The following is a 17,203-nucleotide window of genomic DNA, read 5'->3' on the forward strand; positions in this document are numbered from 1 at the left end:
CTTCTACCATAATACTTACCCATTGACTGTATCCTAGTTGGTTAATGTACCTGCCCCATCTCCCCAATCCAAATAGCCTGCAATTACCTTAAGGCAGTTGTAGGTTTCATGGCTTTCTGTACACTAGTGTCTACACAACATCCCACCTACGTTAAACACATGAATTCTCTGTGCTAACTAAATTCTACCTGCTGTGCTGGTTAGAGTTTTCAAAACTCAACCTGATACTAGTTAATGTTACAGAGGAAAGGGCAATCTCAATTGAAAATCAAACAAACATAGACAAACCACCTCCACCTGTAGGCAAGTCTGTGGAGCATTCTCCCAACTAACTTGATTTGGGAGCCCCAGCGCACTGTGGGCAAGTGGGCCTGGGTAATATAAGAATGCAGGCTGAGCAAACCAGTAAGCAGCACTCCTCCATGGGCACTGCTTCAGTTCCTGCTTCTGGGTTCCTGTTTTGCTTTTTTAGTCACTTCTTTGGCTTCTCTCAGTGATGGACTGGGACTGGGAAGTACAAGACAAAGAGACCATCTCCTCCTCAAGTTGCTTTTGGTCCTTGTCTTGATCCTTGCAATAGAAAGCAAACTAGAACAGCTTCTTCCCATGTACACACTCTATTATATCAGTATTCTGTCAGAATAGAGCCTAGAAGTCTGTGGTTCTGTCACAGTTCCTCTTGTGATGTGAATGAGGATTAAGAATTTTATAGTCATGGCTTTAAGAGTACTTGCCACGTTTACAGAGGACCCAGGGTTGATTCCTAGCACCCACATGGTGATCCACAACCACCCGTAACTCAAGATCTAGGAATGTGATTCCCTCTTTCAACTTCTGCAGGCACCAAACACACAGGAGATGCACATACAAACATATAGGCAAAGAACTCATATATAAAATAAAATTAATACATTTAATCAGGAAATCTAATGAGCAGTAGATAAGGAGATGCTGACAATTCATGATAATGTGTGAAGGAACACACTAATGACAACATTTTAGAGATGCTGAAATGAGTCTGGAGAGTTGTAAAATTAAACTAGATTGTGGTGGAAAAAAACAAAACAAAACAAAACAAACATACGAAAACACCTTCAGGGGAATCTGGTACTAATGCTTGTTTCTAGAGTGGCATTTATTCAAGCAGGCAGTGGCGTCTGGGCTGTGAGAGTAGAGTTACATGCATACATGTTGATGATTTGGTGGGTCTAAGCTGTGTCAGGGAATCCTTGCTCCTTCTGCACATCTGCATATTGGCACCATTTACCAAGTCATTTCCCACTGTCTCATGTGATGTCCATCTCAGCGGAAAGCCTGATGGGGGTTGCCATGCAGAGCTTATCTCTGCCTTAGCCTTCAGTGTCCCTACCCCAACTTTCCCAGAGCCCCACTTCATTCTTACCAGTCACCAAAGGCTTTTCATGTGGAATCTAATGAGGTCTAGCACATTGTGGCTGAGCATCGGTGCTTGCTGACATGCAACTACACATCTAAACCAAAGAACTCTCCCTCAGAGTTACTAGCCTGGGGTCCATCATTGTTTCTGTCATTAACTATTGCTTACTTTAAAGGAGGGGTCATGATCCCTTTAGTGATGAAACAACTTTTTCACAGAGGTCACCTATGACCAACAGAAAAGAGATATTTACATATGACTTAAAACAGTAACAAAACTACAATTATGAAGTAGCAACAAAAATAATTTTGTAGTTAGGGGATCACGAAAACAAGAGGAACTGTAGTAAAAGCTTGAGAAAGTTGAAAACCTCTTGTCTAGAGCATGGGTTTTCTTCAGCCTCTGATTCCTCATCTGTATGATCAAAGCAGTACACTAGGTTGCTTCCACCTCTGGTCTTTCCAGCCCATAAGTACAAGAGAACTGGAGCCTGAACCTTGGTCTAGAGCTAGATAAGAACCTGCAGGCATGATGATTAAGTGAAACAGAACCCGAGGCCCAGAAGTGACTTGCCTACACCCTTGTAATTCACTATGAATGTGACCAGACAGAAACACCATCTCTTGTTCTGAGGAAAGATGAGTGATTATTCAGCCCTGAGCATCCCTAAGGCTTTCCCGAGATGTTTGCCTTGGCTTTCATACACCACTCAGGATCACATGGAGCCATCATCCCAGGAGCCCCAGAGTAAGGCCTGACACCCTGGAGGAGCGTGGCACATTAGACAACACTAAGAGGTAGCAGAAGCACAAGGAAGGACAGCAGAAGCAGGGAGCGTGCTCTGGAAGATGCACTCGGTCATGATGTTCAAATTATAGACAAATCAGTTATCTAGGCTGATTATGCAATCCCGTGAAAGAAAAGACCCAGCATGCCCACTTAGAAACTAAGAAACCAAATCTCAGAGAAATTTGGAATCTCGGAAGGATGTCTACATAAGGAACTAGTGGTTAAATGGTGAGAACTGCAAGCCAGGCTTTCTAGCTCTGAATTTAATGTGCTTCAGCTACATAGTGATTCTTCTTTTCCTTATCTCCTCCACTGACCTGACAAAGATTCTACCAGGAAAGAGGGGCAAGCATATGTGTTTCCATTCTACAGATAAATAAACCAAAATTCAGAGGGACTTTTCAGTGTCGTGGTAAATAGACATCCTGTGTCCTTTTTATCATGCTGCTACATTTTAAGAAATATGTCTTCTATAATCCTAACTTGTTGGTGAGGCAAAAGAGGATTGTGATTTTTAATAGTCTAGAAAGAAGACTGGGGTCTCCAAAAGTAACGGTGGATGAACACATTTAAGAGGTAAGTGTGAATTTTGATAGGCTTCAGAATGATCTTTCCAACTAATGAATTTGCCCTCCATAGAAATGATCTTCTGACCTAAGGACTGAAAACAAAAGAACTGGCTTGGATAACCATTCATTTCCATTAAGCTCCTTTATAGGCATCCTCAGCACATGCCTTGTCCAAGTCCCATAGACAGGAAGTAGGGTTTGAACTATATATGCTTTAATCTGAATCCATCAAATTCAGTTGCCTAGTTTCTCTACACATTTTGGAGTGTAATTATCCTAGGCCAAAGTGTTACTGTCATTGAGCACTAGACAGAACAAAGAAGCTCTCTCATGGCTATACTAAGTAAAGCACTTATGAACTAACCACTCAACAAATTGCAGCTGCTTAACATAGAAGAATAAGCTTCATAGGCAACAAGAAATGACAGAAATCCCTAACTTAGAATATAGACCAAGATTCTAATCCACCCAGTCCTTGTAGGAGTCCAAGTGAACAAAGGCACCTCTCTCCTATGGCATTGGCCATCTTTCCATAGGACCCTTCAGCAAAAATTTCTTTTTAATGCAGCAGTACTGAAAACCCAAAACTAGATATTTGTTACCCTGTCAAAGACGTAAATTCTCAGAGGTAGTCACCTCATCCTGAGCTAAGCAGATGATGGAGATTCAGTGAAATCTTTCTGACACTATCAGCCCTTTGAAGTTGAAAAACAAGAGGTAACTTAGAAATAATGAAAATGTAAGTCCCTCCCTCAGGCCTTTTAAATCCTACATTATGATGTGTGATGGTTTTGAATAAGAGTGGCCTTGTAGCCTTATATTTTATTTGAATGCTTAGTCACCAGGGAGTGGAACTCTTTGAAATGATTAGAAGGATAAGGAGGTGTGGCCTTGCTTGAAGCACTGTGTCACTGGGGAGTGGGATTTGGGGTTTGAAAAGTCCATGCCAGTCTCAGAAACACACTTTCTCTATCTCTCTCTGTCTGCTCTTTGTGCCTGTCTCTGTCCCTCCATCTCTCTGTCTCTCTGTCTCTGTCTCTCTCACAGTGGATGAGCATGCAGCTCTCAGTTACTTCTGCAGCACCATGCATGTTACCATACTCCCCTCCATAGTGATAATGGACTAACCCTCTGACAGTATAAGCAAGTCCCAGTTAAATGCTTTCTTTTTTAAGACTTGCCTTGGTCATGGTGTCTCTTCGCAACAATAGAATAGTGACTAAGAGAATGTGCCTCTGAGCTTCGTCCCTCAGCCTCAGATAGGTATCAATTTATGCTGGTAGCTAAAGCCCTTCTCCCCACAGTAGTCCATCTGTAACAGCTCTATCTTCCATCTCCCTGCTGACTTGCCTGTCACTTCTTGACTGACAATCAATTTTCCTACCTGTCATTATCAATTCTGCTCATTAACTCTCCCACCTGTCTAGGCTGAGGCCTCCCGGTGCTGAAAAGCATTTCTGAAAAGTTATTTTCTTAGGCAGAATAATTGAAGCTTCTTGTACATCTAGAGAGCTCTTCGTCTAAAGCACTCAGAGCCATTTCTAAATGTCAGTGAAAGCACACATTTTACACTAGGGAGGCAGTGCTGCCATCCCAGTACAACCAAAAGAAAAGCAAAGGAAGAAAGAACATCCCGTCATGGCGGAAGATGCACTCAGGATGTTCTGAAGGAAAAAAAAAAAAAAAAAAAAGGACGCTGGTAATTTGACAGAAGCTCTGTTTTTTGTTTCTTTTTTAAATTTGGGGCTCAGAGAATACAATACCAATTTGGCCTTTTAAAAAAAAATGTTTCCTGTCCTTCCAGACATGACCTTGGAAGTGGTTCATGCAGCATTGAGATGATAACATAGAAAGGTAACTTGCACCTTTGTGAAGTGCTAGGTTACTGGAGTCAAGGATACTATGACAAAGCCATGTATGTAGACAACCCCTCCCCATCAAGAGTCTTTGTGCAAGCCTTCAGTTCAGCTCTTGTCTACATTAGGAACTCCCCTCCGTTGGACAGCTCCCAGACCTGTCTCACTTCCTTCAGGTCCTTGTTCAAATGTCACCTCTCCTTGAGGCCATAAGGAAGAATGTTAGCACATCCCAATTCCCCATGATGCAGGTTCCTCTGTAGAACCCCTTCTCTTCCTATGCACTGTACATGTAAGATGGTGAGCAGCCTGAGGACCTGAATCCTTCCTATTTTCCCTGCTGGGTTTCTGCAGCCTACCTCAATGTCTGGAATGGAGTGGTTGCTCAGTTAACATGTAGTGAGGACCCTTTGGGAAACATTTTAGCCTTGCTCCAATTTGCTACATTTCTTTACCTATTTTGTAGATGAGATGTTTGAGCCTTAAAGAGGACAAACGGCCTGGCCATGTACTTGACAGAAGTAGTCCCTGACTGCCCCATGCTGCCTTACTCTGCCCTCCAGAGACTAGTATCAGAAATGACAAGAAGGGCTCATTCGAGTTCCAAAAGAAACATCCACATGAGATGAACTCTTAGAGCCTTGGCCCACACCCCTGCATTAAGCTTCTCTTGGCACCCCGCCTCACCTTCCCTCTAGGGAGCCACAGAACCCTGTGTATTTGTTGACAACCCTCAGGTCTAATAAGTCCATTATGACAGAGCAAACAAAGAAAAGGAAGGAAGAACTAATTGAGAGTCAACAAACCTGAGTAGTTAGAGGGACTAAGGTCAACACTGTAACTAAGGAAGAACTAAGACTTTCCACCTCATTTGTTTCTTTCAGAGGGATTCTCTCTCTCCCTGCTGGCTGCCAAGCAGATCATAGGCCTGGTAGCTTCCCAGGCTGCAACCTAGTCCTCCCTCTGCTACAGACAGAGATGGATCATGTCTCCCCACCGAGTCATATCTACACATTTGGCCACACACTTTCAACTTCTAGATAGCCAGCTCCTCGGGTGTGTTCAGAGATAAAAACCCTCTGATTTTCCTTGACAGGGACAAACCACAATACTTAGGTTTGAGGTGACTGGTAACCAGACAGTTGTGTTTTGCTGAGATGAAAACGTAATCCAGTAAGAGGAAAGCAATCCAAAGGTTGACCACATTGGATGAAAGAGATGGAGAGCATCACATGCAGTTTGCTCAGTGCCTCAAGTGCATTATGGATAGGACTGAAGCCTGCCTGCATCCCTGGAAGGAACTGAAGAGCACTTGATCCTCTGACACTTAGAAGACAGAACTAAGAGGCTTGTCTAATTGTTTGCCTAAGTCTACACCCACACCCTGTAAAAGATTTTAAAAGTGAAAAAGCCAACACCCAAATCTTTAAGTTTTTCACTCTACATGAAATGATTTATGCCACTGACACTGACATGGGGAGGGAGGGAATGAAAGAGAGGGAGGGAGGGAAGGAAGGTGGGAAGGAAGGAGGGAGAGAGGGAGAAAGAGAGAGAGAGAGAGAGAGAGAGAGAGAGAGAGACTCTTCTCAAGATGGCTGCTGTTGTGCTGGGGGTAAGCTTGTAATTTCACAGATATTTAACTTGCCCTTAGAGCTTAAACTTTAGAGTCAGGCAAGTGAGGTTCCAGTAGAAATGGATTGCTCTGAACCTCACTGTCCCTGCTTGCTTCACAGAGTCGTGGACACTTGAGAAGACACCATGTGACATTTATCAGAGTGTACCACACACAGAACACTTGATAAATGTTAGTGATTCATATCGTGTTTTCACAGAGTCAAATCTGGGATGAGGATGGAGCAACTTACTAATCTCATTAATGTCCTTGCATGGAAGCCTCACAGAGTCAAATCTGGGATGAGGATGGAGCAACTTACTAATCTCATTAATCTCCTTGCATGGAAGCCCCAGCCAGTCCTTCTCTGGGCACGGAGAAGCAGAGAAGAAGGGATTCCCTCACCTCTGAGGTCTGGTTACAAAGTGGGAGAAATAGGGCCTGCATTCACACTTCCCAAATAGTCATTACAAGCTTTGAGTACACTGACTCTGTCTACACTCTTCAGGCAAAAGTTGTCACCATGCTTATTTAGATGAATTATTGTCTTGTGTGGATAGCTCTGTTATACACTAAACGGGTCCCTGCAAAATGTCTATTGAAACCCGGTCTTTAGGTGATGGTGTTCAGAGGAAAAGCCTTTTGCAAGTGACTAGGTCATGAGGATCACCCACAACATTAAAACTCTTATGAAAAGAACCCCAGAGAATTTATTTGCTCATTTCTACCTTTATGAAGACATATCACAAAGATGGCCAACTGTCCACTAGGATGCATGGGAACACCTTGACTGTTGGCATCCTGGCCTCCAGAACTTTGAGAATTAAGGTTCAGCTGTGTATAAATCATCTGGTCTGCAGTGTTTGTTACAGGAGCCTCAGTGTACTTAGACAAGCCCATCATGTAAAGTAGCCCCCTCTTATAGATACTGAGGCTGAGAATGATTCAAGGAATGGCAAAAATTCAGATCCAGGAAGGTCACCAGAGTGCTGACTTTCAGACACAGCAGGCAAGCTCCCTGGGATGAGCCATAAGCTACATCAGCAAGGCTGAACCTTTCCAAGAATCTTTTCCTACTTGACAATTCCACCAGACCTGTCTGTGCCCCAACTGGAATAAGGAAGTTTTAAAAGTGAGTTGGGATTCAGAGTGCTCTACTGTAATACCAACCTTAAAGACAGGAAGTTATGACACCTGGCCAGCAAGACTGGGCCTCAAAAGGGATGAAACAAACTGAATTGGGGGTCAGGTCTAAACCGAAATGAGCTCAGAGTCTCTCCTTTAGAAGGGACCTTGTGATTATTTTAGACACAGACACTGGATAGATGACTTGCCTAGGGCTTCTAGCCAAGAGCTTTGTGAAGCTGTGAAAATTAGGCAGACAGCAGAATCTTCCTTCAGATGTCGAGTGATTCTCCAGTGTCTCCAATACCTTCCGTGACAGACAGTAAGCAGTTCCTTGCCATCCTACCTGAGAAGGTCCTACTGTGACTTTGCTTCTCTAATTTTTTTGTTTGATTTTTAATACAAGAGAAGGGAGATAGGGGGGGGGGCAGAGAGAGAGACAGAGAGAGACACAGAGACAGAGAGACAGAGAGACAGAGAGACAGAGACAGAGACAGAAACCAATTTTTAGCATTTAATTTCTTTTTCTGGAATTTTGCAGTTTCTAAAATATGTAAGTACAAGGGAGCAAAACAAATCTAACGAGGAATGTGGCTCAAAGTCCCTGTAGCTAAAGGGAGAACAAATCTCGGCTATTGCTCCTCAGAGTCACACTGAAGGCTGTCATCACAGTGCTGTCTACTGGCAGTGGTGGCCAGTATCAATGCTGTTACTAAGGGTAAAAGGGAGTGCTGTGACGGTGGAGGAGGTCATTGTCCCCATGGTGTTTTCCTGACGTTCACATTCTCTCCAGGCCTGTGATCTGGCCTGTAAGACTCTACCTGAGCTCTTGGCTGAGCCCTCAACCCATGTCTTGTCCACCTCATCACTCTAACAGTACTTTGCATGTCTCTGGATGACTGTCTGCTTCCAGTCACCCACAATTCAAACTGGGTTGTCCCTGGCCAACTGAAGCTTCCTGCTGCTTCTGTTCTAGCAAACCTTGCCTCAAGTTAATTCTGTCACAACATATATGATTACACAGTTGCCCCCACGCCTTTCTGCTAAGTGTGTCTTTTTGCAATTGTGTGAGTTCCCTGAGAGCAGGAACCTTGTCTACCACACACATTCTCTACTTTTTTCCTGGAGTTAAGAGCTGAGCCTAGCATATACTCATTACAAGAAATAATTTTCAAGTGAAGATTAAAAACAATCATTTCAGATTCTAAATGAAGAATCCAATTCACAAGCTAACCAGACTCTTCCATTAACCAATATGTAGTTAGTATTCAGTGTGTTACATGTGCATTTTATGAACCAGAGGGGTACGGAGGAGCTACAAAGATGAATGTGATAAGTCCCCTAGTCTCCTGAAGTTTGGAGCATGGCTAGGATGTGATGATATATACAGCTAAAACCACGCTGAAGCATCAGCCAGTGCTTAAGAACAAGGAGGGTCTCAGAAAGCAAAAAGAAGGAAGACTCAATACCAGAGAACTGACACAGGGTAAGGACTGACATGGCTTTCTCAGAGCCTCCATCACTCTAGCAAACACAGAGGCGGCACTAACCTGGCCCCCGGAGAAGAGCACATGTTGATCAGTGTCTCCCCTGTAGGCAAGGCTCTGCTGGTTGATATGTGCCATCTCAGCCACTCCTCCATACAGCTCCATCTTAGGGGTAGGCTTGCAGGCTTCTCACTTACTATCTGTAAAAATTGAAATGCTGGGATGCTAACTGTTTCTCAGAGTAGCTCAGCCAACCATGCTCGCACTTCCTCTGCAGGGTCTTACACTCTCCCCGTTGACACATCTGCACTGCTGACAGCTACAGGCTTGTTTGGATTCTCACAAACACTGGAGACTGATACCTAGGACTGTTAGATCACAATGACCTCGGAGAACAAGAACTAAGCCCCCAGGGGCCTCTGAGCCCCCCCCCCCCCCACCGTGCAAGGAGAAGGCCGTGCAGCAGGTTCCAGTGTCACAGGCGAAAGGAATGGCAGTGCAGTGAAAATATGAAGTTTACAGCTTTGGAATTCATTTGCGTTACTCCTACTTCCCACCCCCTGGATGAAACTGTCCCCCAAGGAGCTCTTTAAAGAATTTCTGTCAACTCTTTTCTGCATTATGGAGTAATTGTATGTCATCAGGAGCCTAGGAATAGTCAAGATTGCAAAATCCTCCCTGTGCTCTTGGTAAAATCATTACTCACCAACTAATGTTTAGAAATCAAAATTCTCCCCTTAAGTGTCATTAAACACAAATATTTATCAGTGCTGCACTCGGATGTTGAGCTGGAGGAGGCTGGGTGTTTGTGGGTGTGCGTGCATGTGCAAATGTGTGCATAATTAGATTCAAGTTCTTCAATGAACGCAATGTGACTCACCAAAGCCTTTATATGCCCACCTCCAGACAAATAGATGCTCTTGCTTATTTGAGAAAATGTTCAAAAGTCTCAGAAGTATTGTCCAAATTCCTTTTCTCAGCATCATGCAAAATTCTCTCTTATAAAATGAAGTTGATTTCTTTGCATTGGGTTTCTATGGTTAAGCTGGTCCTTCGGCAAGCCTTGTGGGAAAGCAAGGGGAACGTGGTTCTGGATAGCAATTGCTGAGGGATGTGTCACATAGCCTGAAGGAAACCAGGCTGTCACTCTGTCTTTGGTTTAACCCACACACTGCTGCTAGCATCAGCATCTCAAACAGGTCTTACTCAGCTCAAGCTGTCTAGAAGTTGAGTTGGAGATTCAGGCTCTTGTTTCGGTGACTTGTTACTTGTCGTTTGCTTGGGATAAAGAGAGAAAGAGAAGCAGGAGAAAGGTAGGGGAAAGGCTTAGCCAGATATAGTCCTGCGGGAGCACCAATCACACAGTCTGCCAGACCCAGGCAAGGAATTATTAGCTCTTTGTACTCTGAGGCCAACCTGTCAGTGGCTAAGGAAGGCTCTATTATAGCCTAGAGCATCTAGGGTCAGCATGCCCATTGGGATGAATGCCATGTAGCTAAACCATCTGCGTTCTTGCCAAAATCTCACATTTCTGGAAACCATTTGCATTCTTGCCACAAACCTCACATTTCTGGAAACCATATGCATTCTTACCACAAACCTCACATATCTGGAATATATGTTCTAAAGACCTCATGTTATCTATATGTAAGTTGAACACAGGCAGCAGAGTCTAGGGCCATCTGACTGCATACAACCAGTGGTTTCCCATGCCATGCAGCCCATCCTCCTAAGGGTCCTGTCCAGGCATCTACCTCGGGCTCTTCCTACCTCTTATTACAGAGCTCAAGCTTTGTTGGTGCAGTAGACTGAGTCATTTCCCAGAGACATGGTGAAGGGTGTGTTCTTTAATCTCTGCTTCATGTCGCCTTTGATTAACAGGAAGAACAGTACAGAAAACTAAAACCTGACCCAACCCATCCATCACTTAGCAGTATTTTGTCTGGACTGTACTGTGAAGGTTTATAAATCTCTTGCCTTTCTCTGAAATCTCCCAAGCCTGGCCTAAAGAACCCATCCTAATCCCCTAACTGGGAATTTGCTTAAGTGTCTGTCCTTCTCTTCATTTCCACATTCCAGTCCTGGCTTGGGTGCTTCCTCCACCCCACCCCCCACAGCCTTCCTAAAATATTAGCAGATTTTCTCCTGTCTGTCTTTATTCAGCAGTGTAGAACAGTCTGCAGTTAGGCACATGTCTCCCGCGGCAGACTGAGAGCTTCCTGCGGACAGTGTCCTTCACAACTCTCAGCAGCTCACTGCCTTCAAAGCTCATCCCACGCAGGTGCAGGTGTGGAAAATGATGAGACTTCTGGAGCCTAGGACTCAGGGACAGCCTCTACAGTAAATTCACTTCAAAGGACTTATATACTAACTAACAGCAGAAACGGTAGCAAATGCTCAAAGTTAGTAACTCACAGGACAACATAATCCATGTAACTTTTATGTGATTACGTGAGCTGATTTTAATGTCTCCTACAGGTATGATTTTAATCTCCATTTTACAAGTGAGGTGACAGTATTACTAGGGTTCCACAAACCTGTATTCAAGATCACAAGACTAGTGAATGGTACATCCAGGACCTCAGAGCTAGAAGCTGGGTTTTAACTCCATTCTTTTAAGCGCTGGGCAAACACCAGTCAGAGGTGATTACCATCCTTTGGGTACTCAGGGAACGTCCAATTCTTTTTCTGTTCACTAAATTTTACCAACTCAAATATTTACTGTGCAGCAAAAATGGGAGATGACATTTTCTTAAAGCTAGTATCATGAAACTAAGCTTAAGGTGTTTGTTGTGAACCTCATCACATGAGTAGTAAAATCTCAATCTCTGTCTCATCAACTGATTGATGAGGAAACAAGTAATCTAACTGAGTGCCACACTTTCTTGACATCACCATGGGTATCATTTTAATTAGAGAAGTGATCCCTGATGGTAGCCTTTGGGGAAGTGGCTTTCAAAAGCAGCCAGTGTTCAGGAAGGGTTTTACAGCCAAGAAGGATGTGAGTGGCTGAGGGGTGGATAGAGTCCAGTGGGTTTGACGAAGTGAAATTGTGTGTACAGTATGCTTAAGGCACATTGAGAAAAATCAATAGGAGATGAAGTTGGAGGGCAACTGGGTTCAGTCTGTCAGGTCACTTGACACTCGGCCTCTACTGGAAAACAAGCTGTGAGTGCTTAAGGGAAGGCCCGAGGAGACAGATCTCAGGTGTTGTCTGCACACTGACAGATAGCCAGCAGTCCTAACACTTGGCTGTTCTCTTTAGCCAAAGAAAATAGCTTGCGTTAAACGATTTGAAGCAAAACAAAACATTTTCTGTAAGATTATCACGTTCTTATCCCCCAGCTAAACAGGACCTGTGAGTTTGTGAACACAGGTCCCCAGGGCCTTGTCAGAAAGGTGTCTCCTCACTTTGGGGTTACATCCCATAGGATGTTATTTGTGAGAAAGAAACATCACCCAGTGGGTTTTCTTACTTGCTTCTCAGAGCTCAAAGTCAACACAACAAAGCCACAATCACTGCCTACCTTCCTGGGCCAGGTACGTGAGGCACATTATAGGGACCTCAAGCAAGGTCATGCTCTGTATTCCATAAGCCCCTAGGGCTAGAATATGGGGAAAGAGTTTCCTCAGACCTCCCCCTGCTTTGCTTTGGGGAGACACCAGCTAAGTCGGGCCTTGTCAACCCTGCAGGTCATGGTCAGCCAGTGTGCAGAGGTCAAGGGTGACATAGAATAGATTGTCCAGCATATGAAGGTGGAAGAGACATCACATCCACTGAAGCCTGAAAGGCACAGGTGAACCTGGGTACATTAGCCCCATGTAACTTTCTCTCTCTACCACATGCCCATGAGCCACTTCATAGACTGCTGTACTCAGGACCCCAAGATCTGGATAACTAAGATGCTGCCATTGGTCCTCCTCAGCTTCATGTCCTACACAATGACTTTTTTAAAAAGTTTTTAATAATATCTGATACCCATAGTAACTCATTTTAATGTGGGGTACAAGAAACTCTATTATCATCAGGCCTTCCCAATTCATCTGTAGTGCAAAGCATTGGATCAGAAAGTGAAATTTCTAGGTTCGACTAGTTGCTTTGCCACTGACAAACCATATTAATTTAGACAATGCCTTATATGTTGCTATAACACAAATCTTGAGAGTGGGTATTATACAGACAACAAAACTTTATTTTTCAAAGGTCTGGAGGCTTGAGAGTTCATGACCACTCCCAGATTTGCTATCTGGTGAGGACTATTCTCTGCTTTCAAAGTACTATCTTTAAAAAAACAGCTTTTATCTTTATGAACATGTATATGTCGGTTTGTGGCAGGGTTTGAGGACAGGGTTAGTGCTGCTTCTTTTCACCTTGTAGAGTATGTGGAGCAGCATCATGTCTTCAGGTCCCCTTACAGCAAAGTTTCAGCCCATCTCAAGCCCCTCTTATATTACTGTAGTCATTAGTCTTCATAGTAAGTGCAAGGGACAGCCATGCAGGAAGAATTCAAACACCAAGTCATACATGTGGACTCAGGCTTAGAAGGGAGAAGTGATTTGCTCACAGGTGCTAGCTAGAGAGGCAACTAGAGAAAGAAGGGTGAAGATGCTCCAATCCCTAGCCTCACACTTCTTTCCCACATGCGGGGCCTGTTTTCTTTTTTTTCTTCCAGGCTTTACAGAAACCAACCAACATGGTATGAAAATGAGGTGGTAACCACTGATAACCTTTGCTGATCTCTTAGGACACCGTGGTCATCCTTTCTGAAGGATCCACTGCAGATTGTTGCTATCAGCTTTGCAAGAAAACCACACACTCTAAAGCAGGAATAAAGAGTTTTTGTTCAATACTTTTGCAACGGGGTGAGAAAAAGCCGAATTCAGAACTATGATTAATTCCAAATCCAATCAGAACAATTGGCATTTTACAGGCCCTAAACAAACTAGTAAGGAAGGTAAATTAGTAGATGGAAAAATTACTAAGCATCTCTGGAAGAGCTGGGGTGCTGGCAAGACCAACCTACCAGGATCCTTGCTGAAGACAGGCCAAGGGGATCAGGCAACCTGTGGAGTTAGGTCAGGTGTCCAGGGTTTGAATGCTGCTTAACTGACTTATCAATTCCTACTAAATAAACTATTGTAGGGAAACGAGCAAATAGGCCTTTCCAAAGGGGATTTAGACAAACCTGACTGATATTTATAATATCTGCCCCAATCTCCTTTTATGAAGGAAAGTCACAGAGAGGCTCAGCCACCTCCTGAGGTTAAACGGTGGTAAAGAGTCTGAATTTAAACACAGAAATCCGACTCCAAGAACTGTGTATGTAGACAGTATGGCCTGCTGACTCAGAAGGAGAGCAAGGTCTGGGCTCAAAGCCGTAGGCCCTTAGAAACATCAGGGCCCAACAAATATAGATTATCAATGTGAGGCCCTCATTACATGGTGGTTCCGGAAGGTGCCATCAAGCATTGCACAGGCACTCAGTTGGGCAAAAGCCTTTCACAGCAATGAAAGAATGTGGCAAATGGAAGGTGTAATGAGAGGCTCACCTCTACCAGACACAGACAAAACCGTAAGTGTATCACTTGGATCCCGAGGAAGAGGTGGGTGAGAGCTAAGGCTTGACACTGGGTTTTAAAAGCTCCTAAGTGATTGCAGTGTTCAGAGCAAACAAGGCCTTTACGCTTCATTAGGCAATGTGTATTAGGCTCCATTAGCACACTGCAGAGCCTCTCTGTTCCCCATTTTCCAAAACACGCTGAGAAGGGAGCCGAAGTCATCAGTGTTAATTGATAGCTAACAGAAACAAACTCCCTAAAAGGGAAATTATTTTTAGGTCCTAATTTGATTAATTATTAAAGCTTCTAGTGCTTATCTTGGTAAAAGGGAAACCAGATGGTGTTAATATTTATTCACGCGAAGACAGCCTGGTTACTGCTTCCACGTGTCTGAACCTCTTAGTGTTTCTGGAGGAAGTACTGAAGCCACAGACATTTAGAGGCAGTTAAAAATAAAGTGTTTGCTCTCGTTTTCATTCTCCATACAATCCAGGATATGTTGTAGGTGAAACGCTTTAGAGAGAAAGGCCCCATGTTTGCCTCTAGGATCTTTGCTCTCAGTCTGCCTTGGTGTTTCTCCAGCTCTTGGTGCTGTCTGCTTTAGTTCACAGTAAAAATGGTGTCCTTCATTAGCACGAGCATCCATCTAGCAGATATCATTCCTAACACCCTTATGGTTAGCGATGAGCACATAGATATGTATAAAGATAGATGATGGATGGACAGAGAAATGGTAGGGTGTTCAGAGACACATAGATATAGATGAACAAATGTATACTCATCCCAACATACATAAGCAGGCTCCTCCGATGAGTGGCTAAGAGTGGAAGTCTGCAGAAGAATTCCTTGGTTCCAACTTTGGCACGATTACTAACTAGCTGGGTGTCCTTGAGCAACATACCCAACCCTAGCAATGATCTCATATCAGTGTTTAAAATTAAAGGAATGAATCAATGTAGAATGTTTAAAAAGCAGCTTCGAGTACTGAGTTAGCATATGCTGTTGCTACGCTTATCATTTTCTTCATATGCCCGGCTGCTCTATGACCAAGGTGGAGGGTGGACTATGGGAATGAGTCAGGTCTGAGCCTTGTTTGCCACCATGTACACTACTATACTCTTTCAGAGAGGTAGTACAACTAGTAAAATGATATACACCTACACCTGGGAGAGGAATATAAGAAAGGCTCTGGAGGTTGGGAAGGAGAACCCAGCAGGGAAGTGAAGGATGCTTTAGAGGGTAGGAGGGAATATATGAGAAAATGCCTGCAAAAGAGTGCTGTGGAAGAGGTGTGCCAGGAAAACAGTGTAGTATATAAAGGAACCATTGACACCAACTAGGGATAAAGGATCAATTGCTTTGGGTGGGGTGAGAGGTGTCAGAGTTTAACTGGAATACACAAGAGCAATAATATGCAGTGCCCATGTGTTTGCCACAAAACCCCAGGGGGAGGAAGTCACAGGCTTCCTTGTCAGTAGAAACATGATAGCTCCTGACAGAATTGAGAGTCTAGTGCCTGCTCTTAGTTAAGAGATGAGACATTTGCATTAGATAAGCATCAAAACCTGTTCATGTTCAGCATCCTAGGACTTTCAAGTTTGGCCAAGAGATATGGTACTTCCCTCTCTGTCCCTCCTCCCTCCACTCACACGTGTTTGTTGCCGGTCCAGTTCTTTCTCTTGTATGTGAGCACAAGTGAGTCAGATCACAGCTTATGGGAAAGAGGACCCAAGTAAATAAAAAATGTTAGTTACATCAGGGTTGAAGTAGGAAAGGAAAAGTGGAAATGGAGGTGGGGACTAAGGCTAGATGTTTCTGGGGCAGGATGTGAACAACTTTATGGCAAAACCACCTTTTCCCAACCTTCACGACCGAGAGTGAAGCTACTAAGTAGCTCAAACCACTCTGTTTTAATGAAGTGCTTCATTTGGACAAACACTTCAAGCTAAGAGGCAATGTCGCTGCAATTAGAGTGCCCGGCAAACCACTAATGCCATCTCTTGCTGTCCTTTATCCCCCACACTCTATGGGAAGTTGAGTTATTTGAATTAGTATTCAGCCAATGGCATTTTGAGCCTTCCTGTTCTCCTCTCGTTTCTCGAGACTCTTCTATGTCAAGTCTATTGACATGATTAACTTCTCATTAACTTTAATGGAATCTGTGAGTAGGAAGTCCATTTTGTCCCCTGGGACTTTTGCTTCTTGTTGGTGAATTTTGAAACTTTATTTGACTCATCATTGTAAATACACACTGGATAATTACTACCAAGTCGCTGTGGATCCTGAACAAGATGAGTGTCTGCTTCCAATTCATTAGTAAACCAATAGATGGCCAAATTTTGAAGAACCACAGGGTCTCTGAATCCTGCCATTACTTGAATCTCATATCTCTTTTTTGACATCCTTGCCAGGAATATACAACTCCTATTTGGCTAGCAGCTAACAGCTTTCAAGCAGTCATTGTGTAGCAATCAAAGATGTGTCACTATCCATTGAGCTTACTTTCCTTTGAGCATGGTCCCATTTGCATCTATTTGCATCCATGGACTCTGTTAAGTCTGGACAATGTCTTCCTATGATTGTCTTAAGGTTATAATTGACCTTCTCAGATCATTTCAAAAAGAAGGACTGCGGGAGGACACCTAGATTTAAAAACTTTGTTTAACTAGGAGTTCACACTTGATATGTTGGGCAAAATGTAATAAGATAATCTATGGTAAACAAAATGATATCTCCCCAAAACAGTCATGTCCAAACCCTTAGAACAGTAGTTCTCGACCCATGGGTTGAAACCCATTTGAGGTTTACAG

The sequence above is a fragment of the Mastomys coucha genome, unplaced genomic scaffold (assembly GCF_008632895.1).
Source record: "Mastomys coucha isolate ucsf_1 unplaced genomic scaffold, UCSF_Mcou_1 pScaffold12, whole genome shotgun sequence".
NCBI lineage: Eukaryota > Metazoa > Chordata > Mammalia > Rodentia > Muridae > Mastomys > Mastomys coucha.